Here is a 19,379-nt window from a genome sequence, read left to right as displayed (position 1 = left end):
CAGGAAATGTTTTACGGTGTGGTTCCAGTTGCACCTACTGGGACAGCACCAGTCTGCAGTTTGCCTCGTGGCACCATATACAGGGAAATGCTGAGGGCCTGTGGGACCAGGAGGAATCTTGGTTCCCACTGGATTTTCATTTCCAACTGAAAGAGAAAGCTGCTCCACTGGCTGCAGGACGGACACGTTGAAGAACAGATGTTTCTCTACACAGCCATGGCAGCGGCCGCATCGGATTGACAAAACCAGACATATTAGCTTCACACTCCTGAAGTAGGAACCTAGGTTTCAATTTACAATATTTGGAATGTCAAAGTCAATATAGACCTCGATCTGCATAAACAAACCAAATGTTGTCTGACTTTGTCCCTCTGGCTTTCTATTTAATTGGTCAATTTTGGCCCAAAATCAATGGGAGTGAAGGAACTCAAGATGCAAATGTTTTCAAAATGGTATCTCTTAAATATCAAACATGTTCAAATATGGATTGTGTAGGCCCATGTAGCTCAATAATTACTTTGTCTCAAATTGTTCAGAAAACATTAAAAAAACACATATTCCTCTATCATTCACGAATCCTAAAGGGGCAATCTGCAGTTCAAACAACAACAAAGCGGCCACCCCACCACCTTTTTAGGTAAACATTTTAGGGATGGACTGAAGAAATGTAACTATTCTCCTGAGTGGCGCAGTGGTCTAAGGCACTGCATCTCAGTACTAGAGGCGTCACTACTGGATGGAAAAATACTGAGGATAATAGCGGACGATATTTCCACTCCTATTTGCAATATTTTCAATTTAAGCCTACTCGAATGTGTGTGCCCCCAGGCTTGGAGGGAAGCATAAGTCATTCCACTACCTAAGAATAGTAAAGCCCCCTTTACTGGCTCAAATAGCCGACCAATCAGCCTGTTACCAACCCTTAGTAAACTTTTGGAAAAAATTGTGTTTGACCAAATACAATGCTATTTTACAGTAAAGAAATTGACAAGAAACTTTCAGCTTGCTTATAGAGAAGGACATTCAACAAGCAAAGCACATACTCAAATGACTGATGATTGGCTGAGAGAAATTGATGATAAAAAGATTGTGGGGTCTGTCTTGTTAGACTTCAGAGTGGCTTTTGACATTATCGGTCATAGTCTGCTGCTGGCAAAACGTATGTGTTACGGCTTCACACCCCCTGCTATATTGCGGATGAAGCGTTATCTGCCTAACAGAACACAGAGGGTGTTCCTTAGTGGAAGCCTCTCAAACATAATTCAGATAGAATCAGGAATTCCCCAAGGCAGCTGTCTAGGCCCATTACTTTTTTTCAATCTTTACTAATGAATTGCCACTGGCTTTGAGAAAAGCCAGAATGTCTATGTATGCGGATGACTCAACACTATACATGTCAGCTACTACAGTGACTGAAATGACTGCAATACTTAACATAGAGTTGTGGTTAGTTTCAGAGTGGGTGGCAAGGAATAAGTTAGTCCTAAATATTTCTAAAGCGAAAAGCATTGTATTTGGGACAAATCATTCACTAAACCCTAAACCTCAACTAAATCTTGTAATAAATAATGTGAAAATTGAGAAAGTTGAGGTGACTAAACCGCTTGGAGTTACCTTGGATTGTAAACTGTCATGGTCAAAACATATTGATACAACAGTAGCTAAGATGGGAAGAAGTACAGTTGAAGTCGGAAGTTTACATACACTTAGGTTGGAGTCATTAAAACTCGTTTTTCAACCAATCCACAAACTTCTTGTTAACAAACTATAGTTTTGGCAAGTCGGTTAGGACATCTATTTTGTGCATGACACAAGTAATTTTTCCAACAATTGTTTACAGACACATTATTTCACTTATAATTCACTGTATCACAATTCCAGTAGGTCAGAAGTTTACATACACTAAGTTGACTGTGCTATTGAACAGCTTGGAAAATTCCAGAAAATTATGTCATGGCTTTAGAAGCTTCTGATAGGCTAATTGACATCATTTTTGTCAATTGGAGGTGTACCTGTGCATGTATTTCAAGGCCCTACTTCAAACTCAGTGCCTCTTTGCTTGACATCATGGGAAAATCAAAAGATATCATCCAAAACCTCAGAAAAGAAAATTGGTGACCTCCACAAGTCTGGTTCATCCTTGAGAGCAATTTCCAAACACCTGAAGGTACCATGTTCATCTGTACAAACTATAGTAGGCAAGCATAAACACCATGGGACCACGCAGCCGTCATATCGCTCAGGAAGGAGACGCGTTCTGTCTCCTTCTTGCAAAAAGTGCAAATCAATCTCAGAACAAGAGCAAAAGACCTTGTGAAGATGCTGGAGGAAACTGTAACGGTTGTCTTCATAAATGGACCAAGGCGCAGCAGGTATGTGAATACTCATGGTTATTTATTACCAAAAAGAGTAAAGCATCCACTTGAAAAAACAATGAAGGTGACAACAGTAACAGTTTTACAGGCTATAAACGCAGTGTAAAAACAACCACCCACAAACCCCAGTGACAAACATACTCCTACATATATGACTCCCAATCAGCAACAACGATCCCCAGCTGTTCCTGATCAGGAGTCACAAGACACACAGAACATTCAAACACACACACAAGACTGCCACGTCCTGACCCCCAAACTACTACAACAGCTCCATCTGCTGGTCAGGACGTGACAGAAACAGGTACAAAAGTATCTGTATCCACAGACATAACCTGAAAGGCCACTCAGCAGGGAAGAAGCCACTGCTCCAAAACCGCCATGAAAAAGCCAGACTACAGTTTGCAACATGGGGACAAAAATCGTACATTTTGGAGAAATGTCCTCTGGTCTGATGAAACAAAAATAGAACTGTTTGGCCATAATGACCATTGTTATATTTGGAGGAAAAAGGGGGAGACTTGCGAGCCGAAAAACACCATCCCAACCGTGAAGCACAGGGGTGGCAGCTTCATGTTGTGGGGGTGCTTTGCTGCAGGAGGGACTGGTGCACTTCACAAAATAGATGGCATCATGAGGATGGGAAATGATGTAGATATCTTGAAGCAACATCTCAAGACATCAGTCAGGAAGTTAAAGCTTGGTCGCAAATGGGTCTTCCAAATGGACAATGACCCCAAGCATACTTCCAAAGTTGTGGCAAAATGGCTTTTAAGGACAACAAGGTCAAGGTATTGGAGTAGCCATCACAAAGCCCTGCCCTCAATCCTATCGAAAATTTGTGGCAGAACTGAAAAATTGTGTGTGAACAAGGAGGCCTACAAACCTGTCTTAGTTACACCAGCTCTGTCAGGAGGAATGGGCCAAAATTCACCCAACTTATTGTGGGAAGCTTTTGGAAGGCTACCCGAAACATTTAACCCAAGTTAAACAATTTAAAGGCAACGCTACCAAATACTTATTGAGTGTATGTAAACTTCTGACCCACTGGGAATGTGATGGAAGAAATTAAAGCTGAAATAAATCATTCTCTCTACTATTATTCTGATATTTCACGTTCTTAAAATAAAGTGGTAATCCAAACTGACCTAAGAAAGGGGATTTTTACTCGGATTAAATGTCAGGAATTGTGAAAAACTGAGTTTAAATGTATTTGGCTAAGGTGTATGTAAACTTCTGATTTCAACTGTACGTTTATAATAAAGCACTGCTCTACCTTCTTAACAGCAAAACCTAGTTTTGTCGCACCTGGACTACTTTTCAGTCGTGTGGTCAGGTGCCACAAAAAAGGACTTAGGAAATGTTGCAATTGGTTCAGAACATGGCAGCACGGCTGGCTCTTGAATGTACACCGAGAGCTAATATTAACAATATTCATGTCAGTCTCTTCTGGCTCCAAGTGGAGGAGAGATTGACTTCATCACTACAGTACTTGTATTTATGAGAGGTATTGACATGTTGAATGCACCCGAGCTGTCTGTTTGAACTACTGGTGCACAGCTCTAACACCCATACATAACCCACAAGACATGCCACAAGAGGTCTCTTCACAGCCCCCAAGTCCTGAACAGACTATGGGAGGTGAACCAGCCTCTCTCCTGACTGACGTCCCTCTAGGCCCCCCCGGCCAGAGGCACAGGAGCGTCGGGATCACTTCTGTTCCCCAGAGCATCCTAACTCCCAAGTATATGAAATCAAGAGTGCACATTCCACAACACCATGGTCTGCACCCTCCTCAGCCAGCGTCTTGACTAGCCAGAGTCAAGGAGACTCCCGCTCCAGTCGTGGAACCACAGCTAGCCTCTGTCAAGGGCCTGTTCTGGTTGCCGTCGCAGTTGTCTCCCTGTGTGGCTGACAGTCGGGTGCCCGAGGTTCGACTGTCTGCTACCCTGGAATCTTCAGCCACAAAGACTCCACCTGCTCTCCCTCAGGAGCCCCTCACTGCTCCTGGCCCAGAGTCCAAGCCCGCACTGAAGTCATTACCTGCTCCTTTGTTGGAGCTACAGCCTGCAGCTACAGCAGAGGTCAAGCACAGGGGTCTCTCCAGTCACAGCCTGATGGGACCGGCCAGTCCCAGGCCTGGAGTCCTGCTGGCCCAACCTTCTAGGACTGTGATAGTTCCGGCCTCCGAGGGTTCTAGCCCAAGTGGGTCATCAGGCTCTTGCCCAGCTAGGTTCAAAGATACCAGTTGCTCTAGTAGGGCCAGCGCTCTACTATTCTCCAAGTCCAGCGACAGTATCCCTGGTAGGTCCAGAGTCGTTCTTTCTGTCAGGTCCAGAGTCATTCTCCCTGTCAGTTTCAGAGTCATTCTCACTGTCAGGTTCAGAGTTGTTCTCACTGTCAGGTTCAGAGTTGTTCTCCCTTTCAGGTTCAGAGTCGTTCTCCTTGTCAGGTTCAGAGTCATTCTCCCTGTCAGTTTCAGATTCATACTCCCTGTCAGTTTCAGAGGATTTCTCCCTGGCAGGTCTAGCGTCGTTCTCCCTGTCAAGTTCATAGCATTTTTCCCTGTCAGATTCAGAGTTGTTCTCACTGTCTCCAGCTCTAGTCGGCCCTCAGTCCGCTGCTCTGCCAGGCTTTAGGTTATCTGCCCCACTAGGTTTGCAGCATCTGCCCTCAGTTGGTCGGCAGCACACAGCCTCAGTCAGCAAGCAGTCAGCTACCTCTGTGTTACATGCCAAACCACCTGCTCTAGTTCTAGGCCCTGGGTCTCCCGTCCCGCTAGACCCAGAGTTATCTGCTCCTCTAGGTGTGCAATTAGACAGTTCACAGCCCTCAGCCTGCACCCAGTCACCTATACTAGCACTAGGCTATATACGTTCCCTGCTTGGCTAGATTTGCGGCCTCCCACTATACCTGGCTTGCAGTCCTCAGATTTAGTAGTGTGTTCCAAGTCTTCTGCCCTGCTAGGCCCTCAGCTCCCTGACATACATGAAGGGACCTCACGTGCGCAAGCCGTATGGTTAGTGAGAAAGTCCATATTGCAAATGTACGCTCCCTTACTAGACGTCCGACTACGTCCGATAAATCCGCGGACGGCGTCGGGGCCGGATCTTCCAGGAAGTCATCGAACGGAGTCTCTCGGACCTTCCATTTCCGTTTAACCTCTATGGGCTATGTGGGACGCAAGCGTCCCACCCCTGGTACACCCTATCAACAACAGGTGAAATATCAAGAGCGCCAAATTTGAAAACAATTAAATGTCATAATTCAAATTTCTCAAACATACAACTATCTTACACCCTTTGAAAGATAAACATCACCTTAATCTAACCACGTTGTCCGATTTCAAAAAGGCTTTACGGCGAAAGCATAAAGTTAGATTATGTTAGGACAGTACATTGAAAATAGCTGTGTGTAATGTTTTGTCAATGCAAAGACACGCGTCACCAAAAGCAGAAAACCAGCTAAAATTATGCACTAACCTTTGACAATCTCCATCAGATGACACTCCTAGGACATTATGTTAGACAATACATGCATTTTTTGTTCTATCAAGTTCATATTTATATCCAAAAACAACGTTTTACTATGGCGTTGATGTTGAGGAAATCTTTTCCCTCCAATAACCGCCAGTCAATCAGCACAACAAATTAAATAATTACTATTCGAAAACATTGGTAAAATATTATATTGTCATTCAAAGAATTATAGATTTACATCTCTTGAACGCAACCGGATTGCCAGATTTAAAAATAACCTTACTGGGAAATCACACTTTGCAATAATCTGAGCACTGCGCCCAGAAAAATACGCTTTGCGATACAGACTAACCGCCATGTTGGAGAGATCTAAAATCGAAAATACTATGTAAATAATCCATTACCTTTGATTCTCTTCATCAGATGTCACTTCCAGGAATCCCAGGTCTATAACAGATGTAGTTTTGTTCGAAAAAGCTCATTATTTATGTCCAAACAGCTCCGTGTCGTTAGCACAAGAACTAAGCCCGCCGGACTTGTCTTCATGAAAGACGGGAAAAAAAATATTTACGTTCGTTCAAACATGTCAAACGTTGTATAGCATAAATCATTAGTGCCTTTTTCAACCAGAACATGAATAATATTCAAGGCGGACGATTGCATTCTCTTTTAAAACGTATTGGAACGAGAGTACCCAACATGAACTCGCGCGCCAGAGTCTTATCGGCCACCACCGTTCCAAGGCTCTTGTTCGGTCAGATCTCACAGTAGCAGATTCAAACCACTTTGTAAAGACTGGTGACATCTAGTGGAAGCCATAGGAAGTGCTCAACAATTAATAAGCCCCTGTATGTTTCAACGGCATAGGCTTAAAGGTAATTCAACACATCAGGTATCCACTTCCTGTCAGAATTTGTCTCAGGGTTTTGACTGCCATATGAGTTCTGTTATACTTACAGACACCATTCAAACAGTTTTAGAAAATTCAGAGTGTTTTCTATCCAAACCTGATAATATGCATATTCTAGCTTCTGAGTTGGTGTAGGAGGGCACATCTTTTTTTCAAAATTCTCAATACTGCCCCCTAGCCCCAACAGGTTAATAAAATGTTCAAATGTTGGTCATTTCTCTGCAGTTCAGGATTATTCCACAAGAGGGCGAATGGAATCATATTGCAAATGTAACATATATCACCAATCACGACACGGCTTTTTCTCCTAAATGGAAAATAATTTGAAGACGAAACTCGGTCTGCGTGGGTTTGGCATAATGGGCAGTTGGCCCCGAACAGGATGGAGTCGAGGCCTCAACGCTTTTCGAGTTAAGGCTATTTTTCTGGGATTGAAAGTCAAACAGGAAAATAGAGTGCTGATTTGACCGCTTCACATCAAAATACATGAGCCTACGGTGTCAGGAGAAAAGGAACCATGCATTTACCAATGTTCATTTCAGAGAAATTGTACAATGACACATTGGTGATATTCAACAACAGGAGGTTTTCTTTCCCAAAAAGTTACATATCCAGTTGCAGCGTGTTCAGATGAGTCCGTTAAGGCAGGTTTCGGAGCTCTGCGAGATTCCTGTGATTTTCTGTGATTTTCTGAAACAACACACACTTGTTCAACCCTCTGTAAATAAGTCAGTTCTTAACAGAAAGACTTAAAACTCAATATTCTATAAGAGCCTAACGTTCAGATTCCTGTGTCAACCAGAAGTGCCTTAAAATGGTGTCATAGGGGCTGTTTTGAAGGGTTAAAAAGGTCAGATCTTTCCACAACTTCATATGTGTGACTAGGCAACCCTCATGAACTGTAAATCAGTCATTTAACCTATCAGATGTCAAAGAAAAGCTCTCTCACACACACAGCAAGGACGGAGTGACACAGTGCGGTGCTTAAAGACACAAAGAGCCTGCAATGGCATTACCATTATCTCTAGGCTGAGACGAGTTCAACGAGATGCCCCGCTTGACCGTAGCTCGCTCGGTCTGAGCGCAGCGACCGTGAGAAAACTAGGCCCAAAATGATGCCTGCACCAATATGTCAAGTGCTTTTGGGTGACAGTGAGAGAACCGTTAGGGTTAGAAGCACAATTCAACCTCAGGAGCGTTCCTGAGGTCCTCCCGATCTGTGCAAGCATAACCTTGACCCTGTGGCATTAACCCTTCACAGTGAAAAGAAGGTGTTTAGATCAAAACGTGTGCAATGACTTCTCTCCCCATAGGAATACATTGACTATTCTGCTAAATTCAACCTGAAGTCTATGTGGGTTATGAATGCCTTATGAACCTGTCTTCTATAACAATCCATCAGGCTAATGTGAGGTCTACCTGTGTCGATTCTAAGGTTCCTGGAGCAACCGGAAGTTGTTAAAATCACCCTAGAGCTATTGTCATATAACCTGCACATAGTGAAAATCACGCAACTCAACCATCTGTCATTCAGTCAATTCTTAAGGTAGAGACTTCATATTCAGGATTATGTTTATGTGTACCCCAAAGACAACGTGTGTGGAGGAAGAGCTTCCTGTGACAACCGGAAGTGGTTAAAAACAGCCTAGAGCTATTGTCATATAACCTGCACATAGTGAAAATCACGCAACTCAACCATCTGTCATTCAGTCAATTCTTAAGGTAGAGACTTCATATTCAGGATTCTGTTTATGCCTACCCCAAAGACAACGTGTGTTGAGTACGAACTTCCTGTGACAACCGGAAGTGGTTAAAAACACCCTAGAGCTATTGTCATATAACCTGCACATAGTGAAAATCATGCAACTCAACCATCTGTCATTCAGTCAATTCTTAAGGTAGAGACTTCATATTCAGGATTCTGTTTATCCTTACCCCAAAGACAACGTGTGTCTATTCTTTTTGCAAAAAAAACTAAAACACACACACACAATTTGGCCATAGGGACATAGTATGGGGATTAGAGGCTTATACTGCCTTCAATAGTTACTTTAGTTCAAACGATTCAAGAACCGTCAGACCTAGAGCTCCGAAATTTTAGAAACCTGTTCTAGAGCTCAAGTCGATAGTGCACGGTGATTTATGGGGCTCTAGAAGGTTCTCAGACCGAGAAACCGCCTCGTGCATTTGCAATATGTTCAATTCATTTTGAATATCACGGACATGGCGACATGTAGAAATGTCCCAGAGTCGCAAGACTAGGTGCATTGAAACCGCCTCGGCCCATAGAGACCGACCCCAATGTCTCTGTCCGATAGCTCATTCAGGGACCCCGTAGTAACGCCCTGAAAAAGTGGATTTTCAGCACCAATTAAGGCCATTGCTCGGGCACCGAATGACCTATCGAGCCGAAACTTGGGATTCGGGGTCGCCTCACATAGGCCTACACATATTGTCAGAGCTGGACCCGCAGCTATAACTTAACTATGTGTTTTATGTTTTTTTATGGTTAAAATTGAAAGCACTGTGAATTATGGGCCTTCTCTGACATATGTGATAGTTGGCTTCTATACGAGTTGGTAAGAGTGGATTTGGTGTCAGATGGTATCAGTTTGGTGTCAAAATGACATCTAATTGACTGATGGACGCTGACTGCTGGGTGACGAGCAATGGTGAGGAACCACAGTCACTGCCCGGCCATCCCGAGTTCATCGGGTCAGTCAATTATGCATTTCTGCAGTATTTTTGAGCATGCCTAAATTCGTGATGCTAAATGCCCATTGAATCATATTGCAAACGTAACGTGCAATATTGCAAATGTAACGCGCATTTGCAATATGATTCAACAGCAAAAAATATCACCAAAGTTGACATGATGAAATCAACACAACGAGCGATGGAGAGGAACCACAGTCACTGCACGGCCATCCTGAGATCATCGGGCCAGTCAATTATGCATTCTGAGCATGTCAAATTCGTTAAAAATGTTAAAAGCAACAGAGTCCCACTTCTCCCTCATCATACATGACAAGTAGACCGTCTGCGTTGATTAATGGCTTAACATAGGGCTATATATCATTTGAGCAGTATAAATGCCATTTGGACCATGGTTCACTGACTTTTGGGTTTGGAAACCGACTTCCTATGATCGTACATGGCAAACGGACAAACATCCTGATTTGGCACATCCAATACTTTCATACATGTATAATTGACAAAAAAAGAATTGGACATTTCATTTGTACATTTCTAGTGGCATTTGGCAAAAAAAAGAAAAAAAAATGTCACTTTTGACTTCCTATGAAATCATATTCCAAATGCACAAATCATATGCCTTATGCACAAGCAAATATGTCACTTTTGACTTCCTATGAAATCATATTCCAAATGCACAAAACATATGCCTTATGCACAAGCAAATATGTCACTTTTAACTTCCTATGAAATCATATTCCAAATGCACAAAACATATGCCTTATGCACAAGCAAATATGTCACTTTTGACTTCCTATGAAATCATATTCCAAATGCACAAAACATATGCCTTATGCACAAGCAAATATGTCACTTTTAACTTCCTATGAAATCATATTCCAAATGCACAAAACATATGCCTTATGCACAAGCAAAAACAACCCAAACAATTATGTCAATAAAATATGTCAAAAGTATGTCCATACAGCTCTTATACATGTGTAATTGACATAAAAAACGGTCCAGAAACCACTTTTTAAGGGGTTGAAAAGTTTTCCAAAAATATGTCATTTTTTCTAAATTTGACTCTTGGGTCTTGAATTGTGTTACATTTGCAATATGAAAATTCACTGCGGAGAGCTCTAGCTATCTATTGGATATTTGCTGTGATTTGGCACATGCAATACTTTCACAATTGACAAAAAAAAGCATTGGACAATGCATTGGACAATGTCACTTTTTTCCTATGAAATCATATTCAAAATGCACAAAACATATGCCTTGTGCACAAGCAAAAGCAACCCAAAAAACGATGTCAATAAAAAACGTCATAAGCATGTTCATACAGCTCTTATACATGTGTAATTGACATAACAATCGAAAAAAAAATTGAAAAACGGTCCAGAAACCACTTTTTTAAGAGGTGATACGTTTTCAAAAAAAAATTATTTTTATCAAAATCTGACCCTTGGGTGTAGACTTGGGTATCATTTGCTGTATGAAAATCCACGGTGGAGCGCGCTCGCCATCTAAAGGAAATTTGGGGTGTTACAATTGGCAATTGCCATCGCAAAATTGCCATATGATTGGCCCGGAGATGGACCGCTTTCGGTGGTATTTACAATCGTGTGTATGATTCGTGCTATGCCAATATGTTCCCATGTTATTTTGTCCAAATCAGGGGGGTTTTCCCTTACATAGGCTTCCAGGGCTATACACACTTGTCAATATGCCTGAAAAGAGGCACTCTGATACGGATTCAGAGATTAGTGTACTGCCCTTGAAGGCCCAAACCCATAGGCCCTAATGCCCTTTGACGGCCCAAATCATTAGGGCATAATGCCAAAGCCAGACAGCCATGCCCTGGTACTTTCATAGGCTTCCAGGGCTATACACACTTGTCAATATGCCTGAAAAGAGGCACTCTGATACGGATTCAGAGATTAGTGTACTGCCCTTGAAGGCATTTGGTTAAGTAACCACCAATCGGGCGCCGAAGGGATATGGACCAAAGGAACCATGGTTCTGAGGGGCAAGCAACCCTCAAAAGTGTCCATAAAGCACTCCCTATTCGGCCTGAGTAGTAACGACCAATCAGGCGCCGAAGGGATATGGACCAAAGGAACCATGGTTCTGAGGGGCAAGCAACCCTCAAAAATGTCCATAAAGCACTCCCTATTCGGCCTGAGTAGCAACCACCTATCGGTCACCGACGGAATGTGGTTCTCCAGTTGTCAAAAACCAGGTTTCTGAAATCGCGCCGGTACTACTGTCACTCACACCGTTTCAAGGCTTTTCCGATGTCACGGTAGGACACTTTAAACTTGAATAAATCGAAAAGTACAACTCCAATGAGGATGGGGGGTTTTTTTGCACGAAAGGGCACACGTAGACGAACATTTCCATCTAATTTAAACCGTTTTTCCATAACAATTTATAATAGAAAATCGAGTTTTAAGTTTGCGAAAAAAAGTTCAGTTTACCGAAGGTTAGATAATGGGCTAAATGTTGCCCATCACGAGAGAGGGTATGAGCCAAAATTTGGGACCTCTAGCCCCCCGGGAAGTATTTTTAATCATTATTAGAAATTTTGACAAATTGGTCAAAAAAATGACAGAGTGCCCACTTTTCATTTCGCTACAGAGACAAAGTCCAACTGTGGGCCTGGTATTATTTTGGGTTACCAGGACTCATTTTTTTGAACGGTTTTAAATACATATAGTGTGTATACAGATGTCCACGCCCGGTATAGGATGGCACCAGTACAGGAAAAAGTCACTTGAGGGCGCCATAGGACAACTTATGGAGCTTTCAAAAACGACTCAGAGAAACGACTATGTTCAAACTGGTCAGAAAATCGGCTATGTTTTTCTTCTCAGAAATTGCACTATGTTTTATTTTTGGGTTACCAGGGGTGACATTTTTAAAAGGGTCTGAAATACTTTTAAAGGGTATAGGGACATACATACCCACCCTTAGAGCACCATCCTAAGGGCCCAACTCAATGGGATACAGCAAGAGGGAATTATATAGCTTTTCAAAAAATGCTATATATTTCACCCCTGGTAACCCATTTATTTTTGGGTTACCAGGGGTGAAATTTTTTAAAGGCTCTAAAATACTTTTAAAGGCCATCACCACCCCCAGGACCCCTGTTTCAGGACCCCACTGCTGTCCCATGTCAGTGGGATAAAGAATGAGTGTTTTATGGGAGTTTTAAGGTTTGGTGGGGACGTGTCCGTAGCATATATGCACCTGGTTTTATTTTGGGTTACCAGGGGTGAAATTTGAAAAACGGTTTTAAATACTTATAAAGGGTATACAGACCTACATACCCACCCCTAGAGCACCATCCTGCGGGCCCAGTCAATGGGATACAGCAAGAGGGAATTATATAGCTTTTCAAAAAAGTTACCAGGTGTGACATTTTTAAAGGGTATACAGACCTACATGCCCACTCTGAGACCACCATAGGGGGGTTAGGGAGACCCCATAGGGGGGCCCCACACCCCCCACCAAGGTCACCTGGTAACCCAATATAATTCAATGACAGAGTCATACTTCTCTCTCATTGCACTAAGTCCAGCATGTGTACCTGGTCATTGAACTGGTTACCAAGGGAGCTCCATATCTCCATTCCTCTGGGCTTACTCTCTCTACCCTGCCTGCCCACCTGCCTGCCCTCTATCTCGGCCTGTCTCTTCAGCTCAGTGCACCTGGTACCCCATAACACCCTGGTATTTCAGACCCTCAGGCCTCCATACATTCTCAACCGTGACCAAATGACACACAAAGACATGGGTGAATTTCAAATAAATGTTCTTTATTTATCAGTGAATCATGGGTTGATTTGTCCCTCAATTAGTGACCGCGCTCGGCTGGCGTTACGAGGCAAATCATGGTACCGGTAGTACCGTGCCTGCGTTTCCAGAAAATGACACATATGGTCAGCCACAGTTCCCCGGTCTGTAACCGAGCCTTGATTAAAGTTCAATGTAGCAACGCTTCGTCGAATTGTACCGAAGGTGACTTTACTTCCAATGCCAAACTCTGCAAATATCTGGCCCACATACTCACAGAGATTGCCGTACGGTTGACCGCAGGACGTGAAAAAGAAGAGTGTTGTGTCTGAGGTGATTCCACTCAGATTAGGCCTGATCTGATGGAATCGTTTAAGCCAAGTGTATTCCTGCTCAGATAGAACAACTCTGCACTCACCGAAGCTATAGTTCGTTTTGTGGCTTGAAATGCACATCTGATAACCCCCACTTTCCGGGGTTACTTCAGTAAATTCCCTCTCACTGAAGGTGGTGACTGGGGATCGTCGAGTGCCATTAAAGATGGCCAACCGGCTGGACATGAGAGCCGCAAACCTACGTCTATCAGCGCAGGTGGCTCGGACCTCCAGCCTACTGAGAACCGAAGGAATAGCTTGATTACTTAGCTCAACAAAGCGGCTTAACTCCGCAGCGCTGAGCACCTCGTCCCTGCACCGTTTGCGGAATTTTGCCCTGTGTGTTGCCTGGCTCTGCCGCAAATCCCTGTCCATCTTTGCCAAGCAGAGTAACACCTTTCGAATTCCACTGGCTTTAGCCTGCAGACCTTTTGGCCGGAACTGAATAAGATAATTCAGGAAACTTCGAACATCAGCTCGGTACATTTTTAACGTGGATGGTGCCAAACAACGGTCTTCACATTCACCATACCACTCAGACACACGTCTGTAGTTATCCAGAGAACACAGTCCTTCATCGGCCTTGCCCTCTGACATATAGCGGAGGAATTGTCGTACTCTGGATAGACTGGTGCGACTATTGTCAATTCGTTTAACTGAAGGGTTTTTACCCATAGCAAAGTGTTCATATTCAGTCAAAATTCCATTCCTCCAACCTTCAATTCTGGAGGACACACCGCCGCCTTCATCACTCTCGCTCTCCGTGGAAGTCACCATGACGCAGCCTTGCTCCCTCGGTTCCGAGCATGGTTCACCACCGATCTGACTGGTTGACTGCACCGGCGCAGTCGCCGCCGCCTGCTCACTCTCATCCCACAGCTGCTGATCCACCACCGCGGACTGCTCACCCTTGTCTACCAGCTGCTGCTCCACGGACAACTCACTTTCAACACACTGGAAATACCCAGGGTTCTCCCAGGGCTCCAGCTGCGGTGCAACACCGTTGTTAGGCTGCATACACTGCCATGATTCGGGCTGCTGTCTCTCAGTTGAACGCCGGCTAGATTGCATAGCACGCTTCCATTCTGTAGTAGCAGGCTTAAGTGCATGGACAGACTTGAAATGTCGGTCTATCCGCACGATATTCCGCTTGGAACAAAGCCCACAATCACGTTTTAGTCTGCTGTTCATAGCTTCTCTCTCCTGCCTTCCTGCGTGCGTGTATGTCTCTTTGTTTGCTCCACCAAACAACAACCTAACCCTAACCTCTAACCCTAACCCCTAACCCCAACCCTAACCCTAACCTCAACCCTAACCCTAACCCCTAACCCTAACCCTAACCCTCTAACCCTAACCCTCTAACCCTAACCCCTAACCCTAACCCTAACCCTCTAACCCTAACGCTAACCCTAAACCCTAACCCTAACCCCTAACCCTAACCCTAACCCTAACCCTACCCCTAACCCTACCCTAACCCTAACCCTAACCCCTAACCCCAACCCCAACCCTAACCCTACCCTAACCCTAACCCTAACCCTATCCCCAAGAGGTAAAATATATAGTGAAGACAATAGTGGTCCTAAAACGGAACCTTGAGGAACACTGAAATTTACAATTGATTTGTCAGAGGACAAACCATTCACAGAGACAAACTGATATCTTTCCGACAGATAAGATCTAAACCAGGCCAGAACTTGTCCATGTAGACCAATTTGGGTTTCCAATCTCTCCAAAAGAATGTGGTGATCGATGGTATCAAAAGCGGCACTAAGATCTAGGAGCACGAGGACAGATGCAGAGCCTCGGTCTGACGTCATTAAAAGGTCATTTACCACCTTCACAAGTGCAGTCTCAGTGCTATGATGGGGTCTAAAACCAGACTGAAGCGTTTCGTATACATTGTTTGTCTTCAGGAAGAAAGTGAGTTGCTGTGCAACAGCTTTTTCTAAAATTTTTGAGAGGAATGGAAGATTCGATATAGGCCGATAGTTTTTTATAATTTCTGGATCAAGATTCGGCTTTTTCAAGAGAGGCTTTATTACTGCCACTTTTAGTGAGCTTGGTACACATCCGGTGGATAGAGAGCCATTTATTATGTTCAACATAGGAGGGCCAAGCACAGGAAGCAGCTCTTTCAGTAGTTTAGTTGGAATAGGGTCCAGTATGCAGCTTGAGGGTTTGGAGGCCATGATTATTTTCATCATTGTGTCAAGAGATATAGTACTAAAACACTTTAGTATCTCCCTTGATCCTAGGTCCTGGCAGAGTTGTGCAGACTCAGGACAATGGAGCTTTGGAGAAATACCCAGATTTAAAGAGGAGTCTGTAATTTGCTTTCTAATGATCATGATCTTTTCCTCAAAGAAGTTCATAAATGTATTACTGCTGAAGTGAAAGCCATCCTCCATTTGCGAATGCTGCTTTTTAGTTAGCTTTGCGACAGTATCAAAAATAAATTTCGGATTGTTCTTATTTTCCTCAATTAAGTTGGAAAAATAGGATGATCGAGCAGCAGTGAGGGCTCTTCGATACTGCACGGTACTGTCTTTCCAAGCTAGTCGGAAGACTTCCAGTTTGGTGTGGCGCCATTTCCGTTCCAATTTTCTGGAAGCTTGCTTCAGAGCTCGTGTATTTTCTGTATACCAGGGAGCTAGTTTCTTATGACAGATGTTTTTAATTTTTAGGGGTGCAACTGCATCTAGGGTATTGCGCAAGGTTAAATTGAGTTCCTCGGTTAGGTGGTTAACTGATTTTTGTCCTCTGACGTCCTTGGGTAGGCAGAGGCAGTCTGGAAGGGCATCAAGGAATCTTTGGGTTGTCTGAGAATTTATAGCACGACTTTTAACCTCTATGGGCTAGGTGGGACGCTAGCGTCCCCCCCGTGGTGCACTCCATCAACAGCAGGTGCATTTCAAGAGCGGCAAATTTGAATCCAAATAAATGTCAAAATTCAAATTTTTCAAACATACAACTATTTTACACCCTTTGAAAGATAAACATCTCCTTAATCTAACCACGTTTTACGATTTCAAAAAGGTTTTACGGCGAAAGCATAAATTTAGAGTATGTTAGGACAGTACATTTACAAGAGTTGTGTGTAATGTTTTGTCAATTCAAAGACAGGTTCACCAAAACCATAAAACCAGCTAAAATGATGCACTAACCTTTTACAATCTCCATCAGATGACACTCCTAGGACATTATGTTAGACAATGCATGCATTTTTAGTTCTATCAAGTTCATATTTATATCCAAAAACAGCGTTTTACTATGGCATTGATGTTGAGGAAATCGTTTCCCTCCAATAACCGGCAGTCAAGTCAACACCACAAATTAAATAATTAAAATTAGAAAACATTGGTAAAATATTATATTGTCATTTAAAGAATTATAGATTTACATCTCTTGAACGCAATCAACTTGCCAGATTTAAAAATAACCTTACTGGGAAATCACACTTTGCAATAATCTGAGCACTGCGCCCAGAAAAATACGCGTTGCGATACAGACTAGACGTCATGTTGGGGAGATCTAAAATCGAAAATACTATGTAAATAATCCATTACCTTTGATTCTCTTCATCAGATGTCACTTCCAGGTATCACAGGTCCATAACGAATGTAGTTTTGTTCAAAAAAGCTCATCATTTATGTCCAAAAATCTCCATCTTGTTAGCACATGATCTAAGCCAGCCGGACTTCTCGTCATGAACGAGGGGAAAAAATATATTTACGTTCGTTCAAACATGTCAAACGTTGTATAGCATAAATCATTAGGGCCTTTTTTAACCAGAACATGAATAATATTCAAGGTGGACGAATGCATACTTTTTATAACGTATTGGAACGAGGGTACCCAACATGAACTCGCGCGCCAGGTGTCTAATGGGCCATCATCGTTTCATGGCTCTTGTTCGGTCAGATCTCCCTCCAGAAGACTCAAAACACTTTGTAAAGGCTGGTGACATCTAGTGGAAGCAATAGGAAGTGCCAAAATATTCCTCAGCCCCTGTGTTTTTCAATGGGATAGGTTTAAAGGTAATACAACACATCAGGTATCCACTTCCTGTCAGAAAATGTCTCAAGGTTTTGCCTGACAAATGAGTTCTGTTATACTCACAGACACCATTCAAACAGTTTTAGAAACTTTAGAGTGTTTTCTATCCATATATAATAAGTATATGCATATTCTAGTTACTGGGTAGGATTAGTAACCAGATTAAATCGGGTACATTTTTTTTATCCAGCCGTGCAAATACTGCCCCCTAGCCCTAACAGGTTAATGCTCCTTGGTTGGGGTCTGAGCAGATTATTTGTTGCAATTGCAAACGTAATAAAATGGTGGTCCGATAGTCCAGGATTATGAGGAAAAACATTAAGATCCACAACATTTATTCCATGGGACAAAACTAGGTCCAGAGTATGACTGTGGCAGTGAGTAGGTCCAGAGACATGTTGGACAAAACCCACTGAGTCGATGATGGCTCCGAAAGCCTTTTGGAGTGGGTCTGTGGACTATTCCATGTATATGTTAAAGTCACCAAAAATTAGAATATTATCTGCTATGACTACAAGATCCGATAGGAATTCAGGGAACTCAGTGAGGAACACTGCATATGGCCCAGGAGGCCTGTAAACAGTAGCTATAAAAAGTGAGTGAGTAGGCTGCATAGATTTCATGACTAGAAGCTCAAAAGACGAAAACGTCATTGTTTATTTTTTTGTAAATTGAAATTTGCTATCGTAAATGTTAGCAACACCTCCGCCTTTGCCGGATGCACGGGGGGTATGGTCACTAGCGTAACCAGGGGGTGAGGCCTCATTTAACACAGGAAACAACGCTCATTGACACATTCAAGAAGTACCATAGTGTTAACAAAGAATTTCATTAATCCCTTATTTTGGAAATTCGGATACGTGCCATGAATATTTTTTAAATTTGGTTTACTCCTTGCAGCTAATTGTATCAGTAGTTTCTGTGGTGTAGTGGTTATCACCTTTGCTTCACACGCGAAAGGTCCCTGTTTCGAAACCGGGCGGAAACAACGCTCATTGACACATTCTGAAGTACCATAGTGGTAATAGAAAATTTCTTGAATTCTTTATTTTGGAAATTCGAATACGTTCCATGAATATTTTTAAAATTCGGTTTACTCCTTGCAGAAAAATCAAGCAGCAGTTTCTGTAGTGTAGTGGTTATCACGTTCGAAACGGGGCGGAAACAGTCCTCTTTGACAAATGCACTAGGTACTGTACTTTCAACAAAAGAATAGTTATTTTCATAAATTCTGTATTTTGGAAATTCGAATACGTGCCATGAATATCTGTAAAATTCGGTTTACTCCTTGCAGATAATTGTTGAAGCAGTGTCTGTAGTGTAGTGGTTATCACGTTCGCTTAACACGCGAAAGGTCCTCAGTTCGAAAACGGGCGGAAACAGTGCTCTTTGACACGTGCAGTAGGTACAGTACTTTAAACAGAGAATAGTTATTTTAATAAATACCTTATTTTGGAAATTCGAATACGTGCCATGAATATCGGTAAAATTCACTTTACTTCTTGCAAGAAAATCAAGCAGCAGTTTCTGTAGTGTAGTGGTTATCACGTTCGCTTTACACGCGAAAGGTCCTCGGTTCAAAACCGGGTGGAAACAGTGCTCTTTGACACGTGCAGTAGGTACTGTACTATCAACAAAGAATAGTTAATTTCATAAATGCCTAATTTTGGAAATTTGAACACGTGCCATGA

General features: G+C 42.8%; 2 non-coding genes across 2 annotated transcripts; both read left to right on the top strand.

Moving 5' to 3' along the window:
* Positions 1 to 18,603: 18,603 nt before the first annotated feature.
* Positions 18,604 to 18,676, top strand: trnav-cac (transfer RNA valine (anticodon CAC)). Its single transcript has one exon. It is a non-coding gene; the product is annotated as a tRNA-Val (tRNA).
* Positions 18,677 to 19,211: 535 nt separating this feature from the next.
* Positions 19,212 to 19,284, top strand: trnav-uac (transfer RNA valine (anticodon UAC)). The gene has a single exon. It is a non-coding gene; the product is annotated as a tRNA-Val (tRNA).
* The last annotated feature ends 95 nt before the right edge of the window (positions 19,285 to 19,379 follow it).

Source organism: Salmo salar, unplaced genomic scaffold, assembly GCF_905237065.1.
Source record: "Salmo salar unplaced genomic scaffold, Ssal_v3.1, whole genome shotgun sequence".
Taxonomy (NCBI): Eukaryota; Metazoa; Chordata; class Actinopteri; order Salmoniformes; family Salmonidae; genus Salmo; species Salmo salar.
Note: the sequence above shows the minus strand (reverse complement) of the source record. Positions and strands in the feature narration are given on the sequence as shown.